This window comes from Balaenoptera ricei, chromosome 2, assembly GCF_028023285.1.
Source record: "Balaenoptera ricei isolate mBalRic1 chromosome 2, mBalRic1.hap2, whole genome shotgun sequence".
NCBI lineage: Eukaryota > Metazoa > Chordata > Mammalia > Artiodactyla > Balaenopteridae > Balaenoptera > Balaenoptera ricei.
In genome coordinates, this window is record NC_082640.1 from 174,683,438 (window position 1) to 174,700,107 (window position 16,670).

Consider the following 16,670-nt stretch of genomic DNA (forward strand, 5'->3'; position numbering starts at 1 on the left):
GGGACACACTTGGCTCTGAAGAAGGGCTGTGATTCATGGCCCCTGCCAGTGGCGGCGGACAACAAAGGGACAGCAGAGCATTTCTGCTGCGTGGGCTAACCTTCACGGCAGAAAGAGAACTCTGAAGTGGACCAGGATGGACAAAGAGACTAACGTTGACAAAACGATGATAATATAAAAACGGGTCTGTCCACAATTTGTTAGGACAAGCTTCTACATCAGATGCTTTCATCATATGCCTCAAAGAGTGGCCCTTCCCAGTCAGAATTCACATCCAATCACTCAGATGGTGAGCTCAACTGTACCTTTGCACCATCTATAGAAAAAAAGCTTTGTTAAGCACATGAGCAGGGCAAACATGATCTGCGGGGAGAATACTTAATTTGCTCAGCAGAATAAGCTATTTTCAAGCCCTTCTAAGCCATCCAGAAGAGCGGACATTTACTAATGACCCCTGACAAGATAATTACAAATGAGTCCCCTCTCTCATCAAGAAAGCCTCCCTAAGACTTTCGGCTGCTGAGGACTTCCCTGGTGGCGCAGTGGTTGGGACTCCACGTTCCCAATACAAGGGGCCTGTGTTCGATCCCTGGTCAGGGAACCCGTGCATGGATCCCACATGCATGCCGCAGCTAGGAGTTCGCATGCTGCAACTGAGGAGCTGGCGAGCCTCAACTAAGGAGCCCACGAGCTGCAACTAAGACACAGCGCAGCCAAATAAATAAATTAAATAAATATTTTTAAAGAAAAAGAGGCTTTCAGCTGCTTCAGGACAGAGACGGGGTCTTCCAGGGTAAGACCAGCTGCACACCTGCTACTCACAGGGCTGCCGTGAGGATCACATGAGGCCACAGTCACTGCTCAGTAAACGTTCGCCATCATCGCCTCGAGCTGGTCCCACGCCACCCCCAGCCCACTGTTCCAGATGGTTCTCCCACCAACCTAGCGAGCAGACAGGACTCGTTACGCTCAACTGACAGAGAGGGAAACTGAGTCCCAGAGAGGGAATGGGAGAGGCCCGCCCAACAGCGCTGAGCGGGCAGCGGAGCCAGGACCGGGACCCCCAGTGCAGGGATCCTTCCCTTGCCCCTGCTCGGTGTCCTTCTATCCACCCCACTATTTTTTTTAACTTTTTGTTAGATAAAATATAGACACAGAAAGCCACATAAAACAAATATATCGCTTGAGAAATTATTACAAGGCAAAAACACTTGTAACTATCACCCAAGTTTAAAAAAAAAAAAAGGATCATTGTCACTCACCCCATCCCAGTTAACAGGCCTCTCCATCCAACCAAAGTAACTGCCCCCCTGACTTTCATAGTCATGGCTTCATTCCATTCCTTACGGCTTAATCACTCAAGTATACATCCCTGCACTTGCCCATTTATTTTTTTCTTACTTGATGAGTCTTTAAAATCTCTGTTAATCTACAGGTTCCCTTTCTACCTCTTTCTTTTCCTTACAATTTATCAGTTAAAGAATCTGAACTGCTTGACCTGTAGAGATTCCCATTGGCTGGAAAACCACACAGTCATGCAGTTCGATAGGAAAACCACAGAGTCATGCAGTTCGATATATTCCTCCTTTCCCTGTATTTCTTGCATTTGGGAGCTGGATTTTGAGGCTTCACCCATTCAGGTTCAATCCCTTTGCAAGACTTTGCCAGTGGTGTGTTCTTCGATCAGGAGGCACATCGGGTCAGGCTGTCGCTCTTTTTTTGCTGTTAGCTGCCCTTGATGCTTGATGGTTAGATACATTAATTCACTGGGAGTTACAAAATGGTGACATTCTAATTCTCTCACTGAATTTTCACTTACTAGCTGGAATAATTTTATAGGGAGGTATTTCCCTTCATCTAATATTTGGTTTTCCAGTTCATATAGTAAATGGAGGAAAAACATTTGATTCTTTCTGTCTACTTTGTTAGATACTGAATTAGAACTCATGAATTTAAACATATTTGATGAGACTATTGCAATTTTTATCCTTCTTGAAATTCAAATTGTCCCATATATGGCCTGAATTCCATGTCAGAAAACATAGCGCTAGAAATCTTTGATAGTTCTCTTGCTATCTGATATGTAGAGATTTTACAGGCTTGTCTTATTTATTTCCTACCCCAGAACTGAATGAGGTTTTTTAAATTGGAAAATGATACTTCAAGATCACAACCTAGGCACTAGGGACAGTCACTGCTACTGGGTCAGTCACTGAGCCAGACCTCCTCTCCTCTCCTTGTCTCTCTGAAGGACTTATTTAAAGGACCTCCTCTCTCTCTCTCTCACACACACACAAACATATATGTGTATATCTACACACATGCACACACAAATACACATACACACACACACACACACACAGATACCTAATGATTTCATACTGATATTTCCAATTCAGTCATTCAAATTCAGGACTACACTACAAATAGCAAATGCTGGAAAGGGTATGGAGAAAAGGGAGCCCTCCTGCACTGTTGGTGGGAATGTAAGTTGGTACAGCCACTATGGAGAACAGGTGGAGGTTCCTCAGAAAACTAAAAATAGAATTACCATATGATCCAGCAATCCCACTCCTGAGCATATACCAGAACAAACCTATAATTCAAAAAGATACATGCACCCTTATGTTCATAGCAGCACTATTTCACAATAGCCAAGTCATGGAAAAAACCTAAATGTCCATCGATAGACAAATGGATAAAGAAGATGTGGTACATATATATACAATGGAATACTACTCAGCTATAAAAAAGAATGAAATAATGCCATTTGCAGTAACATGGATGCAACTAGAGTTTATCATACTAAGTGAAGTAAGTCAGAAAAAGATATACCATATGATATCACTTATATGTGGAATCTAAAATATGGCACAATTATAAAGCAATTATACTCCAATAAAAAAATAAAATAAAATAAGGCACAAATGAACCTGTCTACAAAACAGAAACAGTCTCACAGACACAGAGAACAGACTTGTGGTTGCCATGGGGGAGAGGGGTAGGGGAGGACAGGACTGGGAGTGTGGGATTAGCAGATGTAAACTATTATACATAGGATGGATAAACAACAAGGTCCTCCAGTATAGCATAAGGAACTATATACAATATCCTGTGATAAACCATAACGGAAAAGAATATTAAAAAAAAGAATGTCTATATGCGTATAACTGAGACCCTTTGCGATACAGCAGAGATGGGCACAACATTGTAAATCAACTATACTTTTAAAAAATTAAATTAGAAAAAAACAAATTCAGGACTACAGAGTTTTTCCTTGATTCCTTCCATCTTAAGTTTATTTTGCCTTTCTCCCACACCAAGAATCCTGGTTCTCAAGGACATGGGGGATAACAGAATTAGAACATTCCATGACTATTAAGCTGCTCTATTTTATGTTACACAAAAACATTTCACAATATCAAATCATATCACCATCATTATGATTACTGAAAAGCTAAAAAACTTATTTTCTGCATATGCTATCAGCATTCTCCTTTCATTTTTTAGTTTATAGTTGTACTATATCTGTTATGAGACAATCAAAGAAATAGGGAAGCATGACCTATACTTAAAAAAAAAAAGAGTAGTCAATATAAACTCATTCTGAGTGAGCCTATGTATTGGATTTAGCCAAGACTTCAAAGTACCTATTATAAGTATGACCAAAGAATTAATAGAAACTACATTTAAAGATTAAAAGAAAATAACAAGTCAACAAATAGGGAATCTCAATAGAGAAACAGAAACTATAAAAATTAACCAAGTGGGAATTTTAGAGTTAAAAAGTATAACTAAAATGAAAAATTCCCTAAATGGGCTCAACAGAAGCTTTGAGATAGCAGAAAAATCACTGAACTTAAGACAAATGAATAAAAATCATCCAATCCAAAGAACAGAGAAAAAAAAAAGGCTGAAGAAAAACAGAGACACATAATGATAAAACTGCTGAAAAACAAATCTTGAAAGTAACAACAGAAAAATAATTAATCACATAGAGGGGAACAACAGTTAAGATTAATAGTGACTTCTCATCAAATATAGTGGAAGATATACTCAAAGTGATGAGAGGAAAAAAAAAAATCACCAAGAATTCTGCATGGCATAAAATTATCACTCAAAAATGATGGCAAAATAAAGACATTCCCAGATAAACAGAAAGTGGGAGAATTCATATCTAGCAGACATGACCAATACAAAATTTTAAAGGAAGTCCTTCAGACTACAAGGAAATGACAACAGAGGGTACTTTGAAACCACAGGAGTAAATTAGTAAGAGTACTAGAAATGTAAATATGTGGTTAAATATAAAATATTGTTTAAATATATTTTTAAATCTTTTCTTCTTTTAATTTATATTAAAAAAATAGGACTGTATGAGGAAATAATTGTTATATCACACTGTTGTGTTTATAACATATAGAGACATTAGTAGCAAAAGGAGGGAGGAAATAAAGCTATATTAGAGCCAACCTGCATATTTTACTGAAATAGATTGATAATTTAAGATATGTTTTGTAATTCATAGAGGAACCACCATAGAAATTTTCAAAAAATACAGGTAAAAAATCAACAGAGGAATTAAAATGTAATGCTGAAAGGTATTTGTTTAACCCAAAAGAGGGCCATAGGGAGGAACAAAGAATAAAAAAGACATGAGACATACAGAAAACAAAGAGCAAAATGGCAGATGTAGATCTAATCATATCAGTAGTTACATTACATGTGAATGAGTTAAATATTCCAATCAAAAGGCAATTTTTTTTATACTGGATAAAAAAAGCAAGCTCCAACTATCTGCTATCTGCAAGAGATATACAAGAGAGGTGCTTTAATTCAAAGACACAAATAGGTTGAAAGCAAAAGGATGAAAAAGATACACTATGTAAACAGTAACCACAAGATGGCTGGAGTGGTTATATTAATATCAGATAAGACAGACTTTAAGTGAAGAAATACTACTAGAGACAAAGAGGTATCTATGAAAAACCTACAGCTAACATCTTACTTAATGGTGAAAGACTGCACGCTTTCTCCCTAAGATCGGGCAGGAGTAAGATAAAGAGGTCTGCTCTCACCACTTCTATTCAACATTGTATTGAAGGTTCGGGACAGTGCAATAAGGTGACAGTAGAAGTAAAAGACATACAGTTTGGAAAGGAGGAAGTAAAACTGTTTTTATTCACAGATGACACGATCCCATATGTAAAAATCCTAAGTAATCGATCTATTAAAAAATTATAAGAACTAGTTAACAAGTTCAGCAAGGTTGCAAGATACAGCATCTATATATAGAAATCAATAGTATATATATATATATATATATATATATATATATATATATATATGAGCAAAGAATAATCTGAAAATAAAATTTAGAAAACAACTTCATTCACAATAACATAAAATGAATAAACTACTTAGGAACAAATTTAACAAAAAATTCAAAACCTGTGTAATAAAAACTGCAAAAAAATTTTGACAAAAATTAAAGAGGATCTAAATAAAAGAAGAGACAATGGATTGGAAGATTCACTATTGTTAATGTGGCAATTCTCCCTAAATTGATCTAGAGATTCACTGCCACCCTTATCCAAATCCTGGCAGGCTTTTTTTTTTTTTTTTGGTAGAAATTGACAAGCTGATTCTAAAATTCATATGGAAATATCAAAGACTGAGAATAGCCAAAATAATTTTGAAAAAGAACAAAATTAGAGAACTTACATTACCTAATTTCAAAACTTGCAATACAGCTACATATTCAAGACAGTGTGCTATTGGCTTAAGAATAGACATATAACTCAATGACACAAAATAGAGACTCCAGAAATAAACCTTTATATTTATGCTCAATTAATTAATTCTTTTGCTGAAGTGTCAAGGCAATTTAATGGGAAAAGAGTTGACTTTTCAACAAATGGTGCTTAGATAACTGGATATTTAAATGCAAAAAAAAAACAAACTTTAACTTAGACTCTTACATCACACCATACACAAATATTAACTCAAAATAGATTAGAGACCTACGTGTAAAAGCTAAAACTATAAAACTTCTGTAACAAAACACAGGAGAAAAACTTTGTGGTCTTAGATTGGGCCAAAATTTCTTAGCTATGACACCAAAAGGACAATCCATAAAAAGAAAAATTGGTTAAGTTGGACTTCATGAAAATTAACTTTTCCTCTCTGAATGACATAATTTAAAAAAAATGAATACCAGCCATAGACTGGCAGAAAATATCTGCAAATTATATATCTGATAAAGGACTTGTATCCAGAATATATAAGGAACTCTTACAACTTGATAATAAGAAGACAATCCAATTGAAAACAGGGCAAAAGATTTGAAAACGTTTCACCAAAGAAGATATAAGAATAGCTAACAGGCACATGCAAAACAGCTGAACATCATTAATCATTAGGGAAATGCAAATTAAAATCACGAGATACCACTACAAACCCACCAGACTGGCTTTAATTTCAAAACTGCCAACACCAAGTGTTGAAGAGAATGGAAAGAAGCTGGAACTCTCATACACTGCTGCTAGGAATGTAAAATGGTACAGTCACTTAGGAAAACAGCTTGGCAGTTTCTTAAAAGTTAAACATAAACTTATGACCCATCAATTCCACTCCGATGAATCTATCTAAGGAAAATGAAAACATATGTCTACAGAAAGATTTGTCCATGAATGATCATAGCAGCATTATTCATAATAGCCCCAAAGTGGAAATGATCCAAATGTTCATCAATTGGTGAACGGATAAACAATGGAAAAACTATTTAGCAATACAAAGGTGTGATTACTGATATTTGCAACAACGTGGGTAAACCTCAAACATGTTATCCTAAGAGAAAGAAGCAAGACACAAAGGACTACATATTCTATGATCCCATTTATGTGACATTTCTGGAAAAGGCAAATCTATAGAGCAGACAAGTGGTTGTCTGGAGCTGCGGGTAGGAATGGGGACTGATTACAAATAGGCATGAAGAACTTTTAGGGTGATGGAATGTTCTAAAGCTGAATTGTGCCAATGACTGCAATGCTTGCGTAAGTTTATTTAAAACAATTGAACTGTATATTTACAACAGGTGAATTTTTGATATATAAATTATAACTGAATAAAGCTGCTAAAAAATAATAATAGCATCTTGCTTTATGATAATTCCTGGCTACCTCCCCGTCCTTCACTTTTATCTCTACCTGATCGTTCTTTTGTCTCTTGTGTCACTTGGTCAGTTTTCATTCCACTTTCAGCATTCTCCTCATTGTGGGGTCCAGTCCCAGCAAAAAGCCCTAGTGCATCGGTTTCAAGGCTTCACAGGGGCCAGACTGCTCCAGTCCCTTAGACCTTACTTGGCAAAACCCTCTCATTTTCAGCAGCTAATCCCAAATTGGCCAGACAAGCTTTCCAGTGGTCTTGATGGTTATTTTTGGGTCTCCTGTCCTCAGGACCCTTGGATCCCCCATTGTTTCCTTTTGCTTTCTCCCACACAAATGCAAATAACATGCTTGTCTCTAGCTGTTGGTAGTCTGTCCCCATTAGCCTGTACTTTGGGGTTCATGAGTACACCTTGTCATCTAGTTTCACTGTAAATGTTGTGCATGGGTTTTTGGTTTTGCTGTCTGGTTACTGTGTCTTTTTTAATGACAGGATATGAGAAGATCCCAAAACTATACTGCCACTGTTGCTATCATCTTCCCAGACTTCTCAGCTGCTGATGCTTACCTTTTCTTCTAGGGAGCTGACAAACCCTTCACTCTGCAGGGTTTTATTAATTTATTTATCAAACTTACCATGTGCCACTGTCCAAACACACTATAATTACTAACGCACTTAATCTGCCTAACAACACTATGAAGCAGGTACTATTATTATCCCCAGTTGACAAATGAGGAAAGTGAAACACAGAGAGGTTAAGTAACTTGCCAAGGTCACCGCGCCTGTAAGAGGGAGGATTCAAACCCAGGCAGGTGGATCCAGAGTCAATGCTTTTTAACCACTAGACAATGCTGCCTGCCAAGAGCGCATAACGTGTATCTGGCCTGGTAGCTCTAGCGTTCAACCATGACTACCGGCCCTGTCCCCCAAGGCCTCGCTGAGATGGGGAAGTCTTACCCCTCCCTCAAAGACCAAGTTCAATTCTTCTAATGAACTTGATGAATGCACCCAGGCAAGTGCTTCTTCCTCCTTTCTCCCCTCCCTCTCCTTCCCCCCACCAGCCCATCTCTTCTTTATAGTGCTTTTCACCAGGTGTTATAATTATTTGTTGACATCCTTGTCTTCCCCATGAGCTCAGAGAACATTTTTTATTCATCTCATATCCCAGAGCTTATCCTAGTGACTGGTGCCCAGCAGGCTCTCAATAAACATACATGGAATTGAGAAGGCAATAGCTTCTTTTTTTTAACTAGCTCAAAATGTACTTGAAAGCAGTATAATTGCATCTTTAAAAAAAATGGGTAATTCAGAGGTTTTACCAAGTCTGGCTAATGAGTTTTCCTGAGTATTCTTCAGAAGAAACACAACATCACATTCTTCCTGGTATTTTAACTGCTTGTTTCCAACATGCAGAGATTGCTGCTTCTGATGCTAATTTGCCAGGGAGATTCAAAGGAGAACCAGCTCCCATACCCATCAACCAAGCACCTGCCAGCAAAGAGAAGACACAGAAGGAAGAGCTAGCTGAAAAAAAAGGTACAGTATGTCTGTGCCAGGCCTAGAGAATTACCACCAAAGTCACCTGTGAATAAAAAGTAAAACTTCAAACCTAAAATAGAGAGGAAGGTGGAAAAACCAAATGTCAATTGAAAAAAACAATTCATTAATTTTTAAAAATCTTACAATTTAATGCAGGATTTTGCTATGAGAACATACAATCATATTGTAGATATCCTTATTGGTGTGCAGATCTATGGCAGACATTGCTATACAAATATAAAGGCAGGTCTTTGTAAGAAAATTTATGGCCCCTCTCACTTTCAATAGAAGGTTCTAGTATTTCCTAAGAAAAGTCATAAATTTTCCAAAGATGTCTCAGTCATTTTCTGGGCTTTAACTCAACCTCTCTGCAACTCTCTCTAAGAGCTGACTAAAAATACCTCTGCAAAAAAAAAAAAAAGAATGGAGAGAAAAATGATGACTTAAAAAGAAATAGGTAGGAAATATCCCTTGAAAAGAGCTGGGGCCTCCACCCCCCGCACCCTGCCCTCATATAAAATATTAACGCATTTGACACCTAAACCAGGGAAGGGGAAGGGAAAGAACAGGTTGATGAGCTTTGCTCTGGCCAAAAACAGGAATGCTGCACGCCTTCCCAACACCCTCCTGCCCATCCGCCCCTCTTCCCAGGCAGATACATCTGGACCGGCTCTGTGGCACAGACGCCACTAAATTACCGAGAAAGCTCCCCACAGTCTGACAGGCTCAGAGAGGGTAAAATCTGGCTTCCTCCTTGACCAGACAGGACATGAATTCCTCCTTCCCAACACTCATGTGTCATTTCAATGGCCTGCCCTTGAGGGGCTGCCTACAAAGGCCATGCTTAAACAGGCTCTCATGCTTCTGTGTCCGACTTCAGCCTGTGAGGTTTCAACTCAAAGAGCTACATACCTGAAAAAAAATCCGGGTCTGGGAGGCTCTGGGAGCAAATGTTCTCAACACTAAACCGTGGAAAATGATAATTCTCTTTCCTGCTGTGGGAACGCTAGAATCCCATCCAGATGTGTACATGCCAGGCTTAAGGAAGGAGGGCTACAAGCACCAATTTTCCACCAAGCTGGGAGCTTCTCAGAAAAGAAAGAGTCTATCAGGCCTGCTTGGGGGGTGTCTTATAATAAAGCCACCATTATTGGAAATAGCCTCCAGTCTCAGAGATAAGGCAGACAGCAGAAGTCCCTATGACCTTCCCAGAAAACGTATTATTTCTTACTGAGGTCAAGGAAACCACTTGATACCTGGCCCCCTTCACCCTCTTCCAACAGAAGGACATCATCTGCGGGAAGAGCTGGACGGTCAGAGCACAGCTCCCCCTAAACAGCAACAGGAGCGGTCACTTCCATGAGGCCCGTCTAGGCTGTCTTTTTCTTCCTTACATCCCGGCACCTAGCACAGCGCTTGCATGCTTAGCTCTCAGTACATACATGCTGCATGAACTAATTTTAAAGAAAACACACAACTGTCAGGCATCTGTGAGCCACAGCCATCTCGGCTGAACATGAGAAGTTCATTCACTCACTCACTCATTCATTCACGTACAACTGTATACCAGATACTCTCAAGGTACAGATCCCTCCCCAAACCAAACAGATAAAAATTCCTGGAACATCTATTCCAGTGATGGGAGACAGACAATAAACAGATTAGATAAGGGAAAAAAAAACACAATGTGGGCAAAGGGTTAGCAAATTCCTTTCCTCTCCTGCTTGAGAATCTGACCTTAGGTTAACTTTCTAGTTCTGTTTCCCTGGAAACCTAATAAAGCTAGAATGTCAATTATGTTACAAGGCAACATTGCTTATATTAAAAATGACCTCTGACTGATAACTTGCATCTGGACTGGAAGGAACTATAAATATCTGATGGGGACAACGCTGCTTTGGGCTTCCTTGGATGTGATGACTTACATCTGAGCATATCCCTCAGGGAGACGTTAAGCCAGGGCAGACCCCATCCCTACTCCATGTGAAGCTCATCCTCTAGCACGTGAGCTGTCACTTGATGAGGGAGGGGCAAAGAGAACAGCTCCTGGGTGGCCAGAAGGGCTGCCAAGAGCACAGTTCACACAGGAGAGAAACCCTTGACACTGTCTGGTTGGCAACTTACGGTTCTGTTCCAGGTCTGTCTCGATAGAGGGCCAAGTGTGGCCAGTGAAAGTCTTGTGGGTCGCAATGCTTAACTGAACCTAAGAAGATCCCTGGTAAGCACTGTTCGTAGTACATTTGATGCCCGTTAAATACTGAGAAAAACAAAGCAGAGAAAAAGGATGGGTTGGCTGGACCAGATGCCTCTGATGCCTATTTAGGATCCTTTCAGGTCTAACCAGCACACGAGCACCCTTCCCATCCCACCTTGCCTTTGTGAGCAAGCTCCTCTTCACTGATTCATCTTCAGGCTCTGCTCAGTCACTTGCTCGGGGAAACCGCCCCTAACCACCAGCTCCAGGTCAACTTCATTTCCAAATGGCCTCTCACAGAAATGGGTACCTTGCCGCCTGAGCACCATCTCGGGGTGCAGTTATACACCCAGGAATATAAGGACCTGGTTTCTCTCTGAAAGCAAGAAGCACGTCTGGCTGCTCACCATTTCACCCCCAGCACCTGGAGAACATCTGGCAGAAGTAGCAGCTGAATAAACACTGGCAGAACAAGTGAATGTTGTAACAAATCATCTGAAACTAAACAGACTTGGGCAGCAGTCCTCACACCACCCTGTTATGTTCCTGCTGTGTATGTTCACTAATGATGCTCCTGTCCAGAGCATGACCCAAGGGTCGGCCTGCAAATATCGGCCTCTAGAGCAGAAAATTCCAGGGTCAATCTCCGGTCGTATCAAGAGTTATTGGCAAATATCAAAAAAATAAAGTTAATTTTGATTTTTTTAGCCACCACTGTTATATAACCATCTCTTTTGGGGAAAACTTGCAAAGTGAAAGGCTAAATTTAAAGAGACAGTATTGCCTTCTTCTCCTTTCCTAAGGTGTAAGCCTACTTGTAGTTATTTATTTTCCTGTTAGACTAGAAAATCCGCTGGGATCATTTGCTGTCTCAACCCTAGCTCCTAGCACATAAATGTTTGATGGATGAACAAATAAGTGAATGAATAAACAAAGAACCTCCCCCTTCCCTCCTGCCTCCATGAAAATAGAAAATCACTATCCCGGACAAACCCAAGGTGAAGAACTGGAATAATCTCCTGTACCAGTTCATCTTTCAGGGAATTCCAATTCTGAATGGAGGCTGAAGGAGGCAACCTACAGCTGGGAGAAACCGTTCGGAGAGGGGCCTTTGTGAGATGCAAGTAGTTGCCAATTCGTTCACCGGTCCCCTCCCCACGCCCCATGCTCCCACCCTACCCGGCCTTGTACTTTGGAAGCTTCAAATGACCTACCCCGTTCTTCTGCTGAAGCCAGGACAGGCCAACGTGGATGCACCCACCTTGCTGAACACTGATAACGCTTTGATGGCGCAGGCCTCGAACACACCATGGGTGCTAAGCGCTTATGCAGTGCATTGAAAGCAACTACCTGTCCCCCATAATTCATTCCCCAAAATTTATCACGGAAAGTGGTCCTGGAATCTCATAATTAAAACTGACAAAGACTCCTTTGTTTTCATACTAAAGTTTTGATGGCATTAAGGGATGAGCCAGACCTAGTCTACACTGAAACAAAACAGAGAAGACTTGGCTGACGCTTTTCATTACATCAATAATTACATCTAGACTGGCTTTAAAAGTCCTTATTTTCTGAGTCGCATGTGTTCCTTGCAGCTCTGCTGCCCAGAGCTCCATCTTCAAGAAGAGAGCACTAACTGGGCGTGGTCAGTCTGAGGAAACTGGGCTGGGTGTCAGCAGGGGGAGGCACAGGCCACCAACCAGCTGTGTGACCCTGAATAAATCACACTGCCTTGTTTAATTCTTTTTTTTTTCTTTTCTTTTTTTTTTTTAGCAGTTTTAGGTTTACAACAAAATTGATAGGAAGGTACAGAAATTTCCCAAAGTCCACAGTTCACCTTAGGGTTCACTCTAAGGAAGTGAATAGTGTTGCACATTCCATGGGTTTGGACAAAAGTATAATGACACCTATCCATCATTATAATGGCATACAAAGTATTTTCACTGCTCTAAAAAACTTCTATGTGCTGTGTATTCATCTCCCCTCTCTCCCAAACTCCTGGCAACCATTGATCTTTTTATTGTCTCCATTGTTTGGTCTTTTCCAGAATAGCATATAAATGGGATCTTTTTTTTTCCTTGAGAAGAGAGGTTCAAAGCCTTTAAGTCTATAACACCACTCATGGCCCACCACAGGCTCTAGGCGGCAAACTCCCCCACTAAACACTGTGGCTTTTCTTCCAATATTGAGCCCTGTCTCACTGGTCCCGCTCAGCGGCCACCTGGAGGTGCAGGAGGACATGTGTAGGGTATTTGTTCATAGGAAGGCTACAAGTTTTGTGCCCCCTGTCACAATGAACCCAGATGCCTGTCAGGTGTGTTATAAACAGAGGAGCCATTTCTTCAGGCTCCTGCTCTGACCGCACCCCAGCACTGCCTTGTTTACTGACTGTCTCCCTGAGCAAAATGTAAACCCCATCAAGGCAGTGACTGGGTCTGACCTGTTCACTTAGAACAGTGTTTGGCACTAGTAAATAACCTCCTGAGGTTCTTGATAAATATTTATTAAATGATCATTGAATGTGATTTCTCTGGATCTCAGAGTCCTCATCTACAAGGGGCAGTGATTTTTAAAAATATGCTCTAACCATTTGGACTCCAGGATTTTCAGATTCTATACCTGACCTTCAGCTCAACTATTATGAAAATTTTCCTTATTACTGAAATGATTCATGGGAAGTGCTTAGCACGGTTCGCTAGGTTGACCCAAAGTCTTCCAGACACAGGACTGCTGGAATGATAAGTGGCATCACCGAGGTGGTCCTGGCTGGCCAGGCTGCAGGCCTCACACCGGTCCATAAACTTCCCTCCTGAAGCTGTTGCGAATAAAGGAAGTAGCCCACTTACACGGACTCCCCCCCCCCACCCCACTCCCTCCATCGTCCCATCTTTCTCTCAGTCCAATACATACATGGTTCTTGCTGAGATCAGAACGTAGCCTATGGCCGAAAACCAAGTAAAATGAAGCAAGTCCAACTGATATGGTGGCCATGATTCTGCTGGCACTAGACTCCTGCCAAATGAACTACCCTAGTCTTGGCCCTTCCTGATACCCCATCCTTCTCCACACCTGAAGAATAAATTCCCTGCATCTTAGCCTGGTTTTCAGTCTTCCACCATCTCTCCACCATCCATCCTTCCAGCAAGAACCCTAACTTGGAAAAGGAAATAGGAACGGAAATAACATTTATTTAAAGTGACCCACATCTGATGCCACCACTTCACTCGTGCCGCTCTTTCCCCAATCTAGCTTGTGCTCTGACCATCCACCAAAAGTCCTTTCAAGGTCACAAAGGCTTTCCATGCTATCGAATCCAGTGCTTTGGTATTTACCCTTATTAACACCTCAGCATCATCAGGTGAGCCCTTCCTCCTCTTCAGGCACCTTAGGCTTCCACGAGAACACATGGTCCCTCCTACCTCAGGCAGCTCCTCCATGGGCTCCTCCTCCTCGGCCCAACTCCAACTCCTGCAGGTTTCCTGCTGGGTCCTGGGCTTTGCTTCTCTCTTTTCGGTCTGTCCCTCTCAGATCTCATCCAGTCCAGGGCTTTAAATATAATCAACATGCTGAGACTCCCAACTTATAACTCAAGGTTCAACCTCCCCTGTGCTCATCTATCCTCCTAGTCGACACGGCCACTTGGAAATCTCACAGGCTCTCAGACGATACACATCCAAAGGCAAATCTCTGATTTCCCCTTTTCCGAATCTGATCCTCTCCTTGTCCCCACTCCATCTAACCAGTTGCTCCGACTGCAACCGGGGAGTCATTCCTGATTCCTCGGTTCCCCTTCCCGCTCCCCCCCAAACCCAATTCATCAGCTAGTCCCCACACCAGTTGGGATCACACATCAACCAACAGCAGTTCTACCGTACATCTCTAATCCATCCACTTCTCTTGGTCCCTACTACCACTGTCATCTTTGAGGTGAGCATCTAATGCCTTGCCCACCATTGTCACCTTGCCTTTGTTTTGGTGACTTGGGGATTTTTCTTTGGACAATCACTACTCTCCCAGTGTATGCCACCATAGTAGATCTGCCTTTTCAGGGTAAGCCAGACCAAGAGGGTCTGTGACTCTCCCCCCTCCAACTCTGCTGCAGCCACACTGGGCTCTTTTCAGGTTCCTAAACACATCAAACTTTCCTGGGTCAAGACCTTACATGTGGTGGGCCCTCTGCTTGCACCACTCTTTCTCCCGCTTGTGGCATGCTTACTTCCTTCTCATCCTTCAAGTCTTGGTCTCATGTCACTTCCTCAGGAGGCCTGGCCTGACCACCCTACCTAAGCAGGTGCCCTCTGTTATTTGCTGCACCCATTCGTTTCCTAGCATTTATTACAATTTGTAATTATAAACATTGGTTTACTTGTTTATTATCTTCTCCCTCACTAGACTGTATCCTCCCTGAGAACCCGGACTATGTGTCTTATATTCACCAACGCAGTACCAAGCACAGTACTGGCACATAGCAGAACTATGTTGGATAACTGACCAAACCTACTGCATGCCAGGTCCTGTGCTGGGACGTTTATATAGGAACGCATACATTACTGTATAAACCTCTGCTCCAACCAGAGTGGTCTCCTCATACCCTGCAGAATATATACAATACTGAGTACAGTTCTAACCCCATGTTTCTACCAACTAGTTGGAAAGTACCCCTGACTCTCCCAAATCTGTGCACCTACATCATTTCAATCCCACTTCTCCAAAGCTTTACTCCCCTTCCCAAATCTGCAGCCGTCTCAACAGGCAGCCTCCTTATTTGGTTTTCTGGCAACCTGGACTTACCCTGTCACACATGTACAGACTATCCTGAGACTGCTTCTTTTAATTAATTCCCTGAGATGAAGTTCTAGGAGGGCAGGGACTTTGTTGTTCTTTTCCCCATTAAAGCCCCAGTGCTAGAACAGGGCTTGGCTCCTATGCAATTAGTCCTCATTAAATGAATGAATAAATACTTTACTGAATGAATGAATGCGCCTGGAAACCTCAGCTCAGTTAAAGTGATTATTAGGTGTTCTTGCACTGTTTACTCTTTTACACGACCATACTGTCGCCTACAAAGTTACCTATTTTCACATCTTACCCTTTTTCTTTTCTCCTACTATCTCCCACAGTGCAGGCTCATTTCTTTTTACTCTCTGAATCTCTCGAGAAATGTCATGTACAAAAAGTTGACACATGCGAAATGCTTACTGGAAATGTGTCTGAATTTTCTCATGTTCCTTGCATTTGACTCCTAATGTACAAAGCAGTCGGCAGTTGAAAAAGCAACCACTTCTATCACCGCCAGAAGGAAGACGTACTGAAGGCGAGAATGCAGAGGACACAAGGCCAAGTCGCTCCAGTGCCTGCGGAGGCCGTGCATCGAGCCAAGGCCCCTCGCTTCCTGGCCGGCACCCTCCCCCTCTCTCCCACCCCCAGCAGGGCCCGTGGGAGCCTGTCTGCTGCTACTGTTTCTCTGAGGCCATAAACCCAGGAACCTCAGCAGCCCATGGGACACCGCAGGCCTCATGGCCCTTCTTCCTGCCTTCTAATTCCAAGCTACACTGAGCAGGGCTGAACAGTTGCAGAGGTCAACAAGATGACTGGGGAAGTTGAAAAACTTTTAAAAGTCAATGTGTAGTGGTAATTAGAGGTCTATTTAAAGCCAACGCATAGCAGTGACTGACTGTAATAACACAACTCCAAAAAGCCCTCCGTCCCACTTTATTCCCTGGCCTGGCTGCAAGCACGTGGGGGGAGGCCCAGAGTCTGACCATATTGC

At 41.7% G+C, this 16,670-nt stretch overlaps 1 protein-coding gene and 1 non-coding gene across 7 annotated transcripts in view; both read right to left on the bottom strand.

Moving 5' to 3' along the window:
• Nucleotides 1–16,670, bottom strand: part of TTC7B (tetratricopeptide repeat domain 7B) — a 240,709-nt gene that overhangs the window by 145,979 nt on the left and 78,060 nt on the right. The window contains exon 1 of one of the 6 annotated variants that reach the window (XM_059914824.1): nucleotides 11,076–11,241. The exons of the other annotated variants lie outside the window; for them this stretch is intronic. The gene's annotated coding sequence lies outside the window, so the exon portion shown is untranslated. Of the gene's footprint in view, nucleotides 1–11,075; nucleotides 11,242–16,670 lie in introns of those variants that run through there. 6 annotated transcript variants of the gene reach the window in all.
• LOC132361467 (small nucleolar RNA SNORA11) lies at nucleotides 13,140–13,268 on the bottom strand. Its single transcript, XR_009501755.1, has one exon. It is a non-coding gene; the product is annotated as a small nucleolar RNA SNORA11 (small nucleolar RNA).